The sequence below is a fragment of the Spinacia oleracea genome, chromosome 2 (genome assembly GCF_020520425.1).
Source record: "Spinacia oleracea cultivar Varoflay chromosome 2, BTI_SOV_V1, whole genome shotgun sequence".
NCBI lineage: Eukaryota > Viridiplantae > Streptophyta > Magnoliopsida > Caryophyllales > Amaranthaceae > Spinacia > Spinacia oleracea.
In genome coordinates this window covers 57,099,337-57,106,308 of record NC_079488.1, presented here as the reverse complement: position 1 = coordinate 57,106,308, position 6,972 = coordinate 57,099,337, and the positions used below count along the sequence as shown (strand labels likewise).

The 6,972-nt window shown below is 41.7% G+C and overlaps 1 long non-coding RNA gene across 1 annotated transcript; it reads left to right on the top strand.

Annotated features, from left to right (window-relative positions):
* Positions 1 to 5,280: 5,280 nt before the first annotated feature.
* LOC130467195 (uncharacterized) lies at positions 5,281 to 5,764 on the top strand. Its single transcript, XR_008927343.1, has 3 exons — positions 5,281 to 5,327; positions 5,438 to 5,621; positions 5,707 to 5,764. It is a non-coding gene; the product is annotated as an uncharacterized lncRNA (long non-coding RNA).
* The last annotated feature ends 1,208 nt before the right edge of the window (positions 5,765 to 6,972 follow it).

The following is a 6,972-nucleotide window of genomic DNA, read 5'->3' as shown; positions in this document are numbered from 1 at the left end:
AATTAATTATTAAAGGCTATACGGACGCAAGTTTCCAAACTGACAAAGATGATTTCAGATCACAGTCTGGGTTTTTCTTCTACCTCAACGGAGGTGCAGTAAGCTGGAAAAGTGCTAAGCAAAGCACCATTGCGGATTCTACAACTGAAGCGGAGTACATTGCTGCACATGAAGCACCAAAGGAAGCTATATATCTAAGGAAGTTCATAGGCGAACTTGGTGTAGTCCCCTCCATTAAAGGACCAATAGCCCTGTATTGTGATAATAACGGAGCTATTGCACAGGCAAAGGAGCCTAGACACCACCAGAGAGTCAAGCATGTACTTCGTAGATTTCACCTTCTACGAGAGTTCGTTGAAAGAAAAGAAGTCGAGATAAGCAAGATTGGAACTGATGATAACATATCAGATCCATTGACTAAACCTCTGCCGCAGGCGAAGCACAACTCGCACACTGCAGCTATGGGAATCAAGCATATTGGAGAATGACTTTGATATCCTTGTTTGATGTTTTAAAGTTTTAGAGTTTAAATCTTTGTAAAACATTATTGGTTAATCATTCACAATAAATGAATAGAAATTCATTTTTCCATTTAATTTGTGGTTTATTAAATGATGAGTCCCTTCAAATTGACGATATATTCAAGATAGACTGTCAGGACCAGTCCTGTGACTAAGAAATGTCTATCAAGTGAACTTGAATGTCAAAAGTTGAAAATGGTCCCTAGTCGGAGTTTTCTATAAAATTGGACGTATAGAAAACGTTAGACGACTAGAATGCAAGATGACTAGTAGTTCTGTTTCTTGAACTATGTGGACATGGCAATGTCATAATCATTTGCATAGATACTTACTTTGGGAAGACTAGTATCGGACAGACCTATGAAACTTTACTGTAAGAGATGAAAATCTGTCATAAGTAAATTTCATTAAAATTATTAGACACTAAAATCCTCAATACCTAAGTGATTTGAGATTACTTGTTAGAGAACTGGTTGCTTTGACGTTGACCAACCGTCGCACCGTAAAAGGAGGCTATAAAGGCAACGCTCAGGTAATCACCTATCAAACGAAGTCTAAACTCAAGATCGTAAGATTAGGGATTGTCCTCCCATAAATCGGGATGAGATGCTTAAAAGTTGTACAAGGCCACTCGGAGACCTAGAAACTGTGAAATGCATGGCCGTGCTCGGATGAATCATAGGCTATGATTATCTGTTTATTTAATCAGTTGAACTCTGAAACCGAGAAACACCTCTGGACACAATAAGGATGACAACTCTTACCTTATGTTCAAGAGCAAGCATCGAGCGACAAAGGAATTAAGAAATGCACACTTGTCCCTAAGGACAAGTGGGAGACTGAAGGAAATAATGCCCTTGGTCCAAGTATGCATTCTATGTTAAGTCTAATAAATGCGGTTCAGTATTAATTAACAAGTTAATAATTCAGTGAGATTAAGTGAGCTGAATGCCTAGCTAGAGGCCGCTTCAGTTCAAGTGGAATTAATGATATTAATCCACAGCTTACTCTTGACTGAACCCGTAGGGTCACACAAATAGTACGTAAACGGATCAAGTATTTAATGACATTAAATACTCTATCTATGGATATTCGGAATCGACGGATCTTGGTTTCAGTGGGAGCTGAGATCGTCACAAGCAAGAAAAGAATACTCCGGAAACGACGATATTGCCGGAAACGGAAATATGGATCGTATCGGAAATATAAATATTATCCAAGTCGTAGATGTTGCCGGAAACGGAAACATGGTACGTATCGGAAAATATTATCGGAAATGGAAATATTGCCAGAATCGGAAATATTGCCGGAAACGGAAATATTGTCCGAATCGGAAATATTATCGGAATCGGAAAATAATTCCGGAAACGGAAATATTAAATATTTATTCGAAACGGAAATTAATTCCGGAATCGGAAATATTAAATATTGTTCGTATCGGAAATGAATTCCGGAATCGGGAATTTAATCGGAAGCGTATCGTACGAATTAGCATCGGACGAGGCCCGCTAGACGAAGGCCCAGCACGAAGCCAAGCCTTCGCCCAGCGAGCCGCACGCACCAACGCACGCCTCGACCAGGCCCAGCGCAAGGCCAGGCCCAGCCAAGGGCGCGCGCGCGCGAGAGCACAGCAGCGTGGGCCGAGCGATGTGCGCCTGACGTGGGCCACAAGGCTTGCGCGGGTGCACGGCTCGTGCAACGTTTGTGCGGGAATCCTAATCCTATTGGAATTCGTGCAAAGATTAAATCCTAATCCTAATAGATTGATTTTGTTATTTAGAGTCCTAGTAAGATTCTAACTAGCAAATCCGCATCCTAGTAGGATTACAATTCCTTTTCCATACCCCTATAAATAGGTGCCTAGGGTCACATTTTATGGGTACGATTGAAGTATTCAAAGGGTAAGTTTTTGAAATAAAAATCAGCCATACACTTGCAAACACATAGCCGAAACTTCCTAAGCACCTTAAGGGCGATTCTAGTTGGTCTAACTTGAGGCGGATCCGGACGTACTGTGGACTATCTACGGAGGAACGACATTTGGAGTCCTAAAGACTTGTTCTTGTTCGGTTCGGGCGCAGCTAGGGAAGGCACGCTACAACATTTATGCATCTATTCTATGCTAAATGATTATGTGTAAATAATATGCTTTCCTGGCTTTATGGTTTTTCCGCATGATTTATGAATTGTCATATGTATCATAACCTAACATTTTCTACGTAGTTGATGCTAATGTTATTATCTTATTTAGGTACCAATTCCCAAACATCCTATGTCTAGGGGTGAGTATGCGAAGTTTCACGGCGTGGTAGTGGCTACTCAGCGGGCTAATTGTGGCCGGAAGGTACTATTGATCCTATATTTAAAGATGAATTGTGTATTTTGATTAGGTTTTGTCAGTTGATAATTTGAATTTTTTACTTAAACTATTATGTATAGCAACCAAGCGTTATCTGTCGCACGGATGCATTTTTAAAGATAATTGCTGCTTTTGGTGAGTCAAGGAGAAGTTGCGTTAGGAAAATGGGGTTCGGGGGGATGTTGGATTTGAAAATATCCAAGCTACCTAGGCAGCTGTGCTACTGGTTGATGTCCCGGTTGGATGGGGGTAACAGTTACCTTGTTGGAGGGGACGGCCATGTGTTGCCGATAACTGCTTCCCATTGGGAATATGTATTCGGATTCCAGAACAGCGGTCTTCCGGTGCCAGTGAAGGAGTCTGATCTTCCTCCAGGCACCCTTAAAGCGATGGGCCTCAAGTATGGTGAAAAGAATACATCAACCTCAAAGAGCACAATAATCATAGCAAAATCTGTAAAGGAATTGGCAGGGCCGGTTGACAGTGAAGGAAAGATAAAGCCCCTGGCTAATCAGCGTGATAGGGCCTCGTTCATGGAAAATTTCATGATTGTGTTGCTGGGGCAGATTTTATGTCCTTCTACCGATGGGGGTAACATGTCTTTAAAATTGCTAGGTGCAGTTTCCGTGGCAAATAATGAATCACTGTACAATTGGTGTGAGTTTTGTCACACATGGCTGTTAGACTACGGAGACGCCTGTCAGCGGAAGATAGACCATCAGGGGTATGCCGCTGGGACTGGTGGTTGTGTGTTGTTTTTGCTGGTGCGTCTATCTTACTGAAATATTTAATGTTTTAAATTATATAAAAGGTTAATACTGTTATTGTTGTGGTGTTAGTATCGTGTCTTATATTACAGTGCCTTACGTGAAATTGGATTTGTTTTACAGATTTTCTACCTAGACCATTTATACAGGCATCCTGTGAGATGGGATGAGTTCCCCATGCTCAAAGTCTGGACACAGGAGGAAGTGGATGAGGCCAAGAATCGGGATAGGAAAGTGAGTGAAGATTATGGAAGGATTACGGTGGGTAACTGTTTGTTAGTCGGTCGTATTTGTCATATTAAATTTTGTATTATCTAAACTGATTGAAATCTATTCCTTTTATAATCTTTCCATACTGTTGATGTTGTGTACGGGGATCCTCATCCCCTTTACGGCAGGGAGGGTAGACGGTCTCCCGCAGTAGAGGTTGCTGAGATGGTAGCACAAATGACTTTTTCAGAATGGAGACGCACCCTAGCTCAGGAGGTCACAGAGATGGTATGGGAAGTTAAACGCTTTCCTCAATTTTATGTTGATGTTAGTGATTAATAGCCATAAATGTTTCAATAGTTACAAATAGTACTCATAAATGTCTTTAGGTGTACCATATGAATGATATTGATGTTGTTTGGTACTCTCCGTAGTGGGATAATTATCAAATATTGATTGTTTGGTATCGTCTCCACTAGTTTATCTTGGTGTTAGTGATAAATAGGAATACATGTTTAACTAGTCAAAAATAGTACTCACCAAGGTCTGGAGGAGTCATGTCTGTGTTTATGAATTAATTTACCTTTTTTCTGTTTAGGTTATGGGGCAGCTTGCTCCATTATTGCAAGATCGCCTGGGCGTATCCCGTGGGGGAGGGGTCATTGAAAGAGGAATGAGTTCATATCATGCTAGCGATCATTTGACGATAGAAGTTGATGGTGTGGCTATGCCGGTGGACAAGTCTGTCAATAAGGTGCTTACAGAGTTCGATAGCGATGACGATTCCGATGTGGAGTTGCAACCGTCTGATGGGGGACGTGTATTTGTGGGCCCTCATGGGAGTGTGCCAGTTATGAATCCCCTAGACCCGGTCAGCCACGGTGATGTACCTTTGGTCCACACTGCTGATGATGTTGGTGTAGTAGGAACTGAGCCAGAAATAAGCAAGCAGCCGGTCGACCAGACACATCAGCACGGACAGGTTCAAGCTGGTGACGGGCCACCTTCAGATGGAATGTCATCGGAGAAGGTGGGACAGCTGGGTGTAGGTGAAGACGAAGAGGATGATGAAGACAATGGTGAGGAGAATGTTGAGGAGCCGGAAAAGGAGGATGGTGGCGTCAAGGATGGGGGGCCGAATAACAGGGATGATGACGATGATGAGGGACCGGCTAATGGTCATGTGCAAGGAACGGTTGCAGCATCGCCCTTGGAGAACATCGCTCAAGAGAACTCCTCTAAAGATAAGAACAGTGAAGAGAACACCAGTCAAGATAACCCCACTGAAGGGAAGACCACTGATGAGAATCTCCAACCTGATGACCAAGAACGACCACGGGAGAAATTGATCCTAAGGATTCCGAGAACAAATCCGAAAACACCCAGTCGGCAGATGCGAGTTCGAATGACAAAACTTAAGAGTGACGTAGTAGCTTATGTGGAGTCATACAATCCTAAAGGGAAAGAGCAGTACGTTCTACAACTTTTACTCATGTAACACTAAAGTACGTTGTATACACTAATGTACGTTGTATATTTATGTAATGATAATCACTTGTATCTGTATTTTATGTTTGTAGGGGGGCCATGCTTATCGAGTGTGATGGTAATGATGCAAATCGGATGATGTGCTACTCGGTTGTGCGTCCTAGGGAGTACGTGCATTCCCAGTACGTTCGGTCTGTTGCAAACATATACAACAGGGAATGGGCTCTGGAATACCCAACGAATTCTCGCAGAATCATGCTGGACTCCTCATTTGCGGTATGTTTTCCTAATATTCACCATTAATGAAATCAATAAAGTAAGCGTACGAGGTTGCTTAGTTATTGGTTGTTGTGCTTTACAGTATCAGAAATTAAAGACGAGGGAAACATATGCTGGTCTGCTGAAGAAGTGGTCCACCCCTCTCCAAAAGATTGTGTTAGCTGATATATCTGTGGTAAGTCTAATTAGTCTTTTTACTCCATATTTAGATGTCCGATTACTCTGGTTTAATCATTCCGCATATAATAGTAATGGTAATATATGCCAACAACATGTGTCTGACTATTTTCGGACTCATAACTGACTGACGAGGCCGTATTTTAAGGATTTGGAAATAAGTTCCTACATGCCTTTTACGTTGAATGATTGCTCTCTATTTGGTCATTTCGGGATCTGTCTTCTTTTTGTGGAACGTCCTTGTACAATTTGTTATTTTAGTTTTTGGTGTATTAATTGTCCACGACACACAGGTATGCGATTTGTAAGAATTTGTAATTATCATGTCCAGGTCTATGTTCCAGTTGTGGACAACGGACATTGGTGGTGTGTTGCGTTTGCACTGAAAGACCAGAAGATATGGTTCATTGACAGCATGTATACTAATCCTGCTTCCGAGCATTCTGGGGATGTTAAAAAATTGGTATCTAATCATGTGATATGTAGTTTTTACTTAACCTGGTTTGGTGGGAGTTTAAGAATATTGAGTTCACTCGATCATTTTATTGTACTAACATAATACGGTCTCCTCATTCCAGATAGCAGCTGTGGAGTACGTTCTACATTGGAGGGACACGCATTATAATGCAGCTCTTGTTTGGAAGTTGAAGCAAATGCATACTTGGCCCTTGGACTCCATTAGCTTCCCTGACTACAACGACAAGTACTGTTTATGCTACTTTTTCATCGTCGAGTAACCACCTTATGTCTTACTGATATGTTTTGTTTGGCTTTGTAGTCATGCGTGTGGAATAGTAATGCTTATGGCTATCCGGAAAGTGCAAGGGCATTTACAAAGACGATGCAAGTGGTAAGTCTTCTACTACTGTAACTGTAAGTGCTATACCCCCACACTATAAACTTACAGTTGTCTTTTCAAACTTGTTTTGGGACAGGGGGACATCAATGTAGCTCGGAAGGCACTGTTTTTGTCTCACTTGAATTCAGATTTCAACTCCTGCCGCCCGCTGCTTCCTCAAATCGTTGCAACCCACTGCCCAGTTCGTTGATGTTTGGTCGTGCTTCATCTGCTAACGTTTAGGGTTTTAACCGAAAAACAATTGAACACTTATCTGGTCATTTTTTGAAATGTGATTAACGCGTGAACTAAATCATAGTTGTTGTCTTTTGA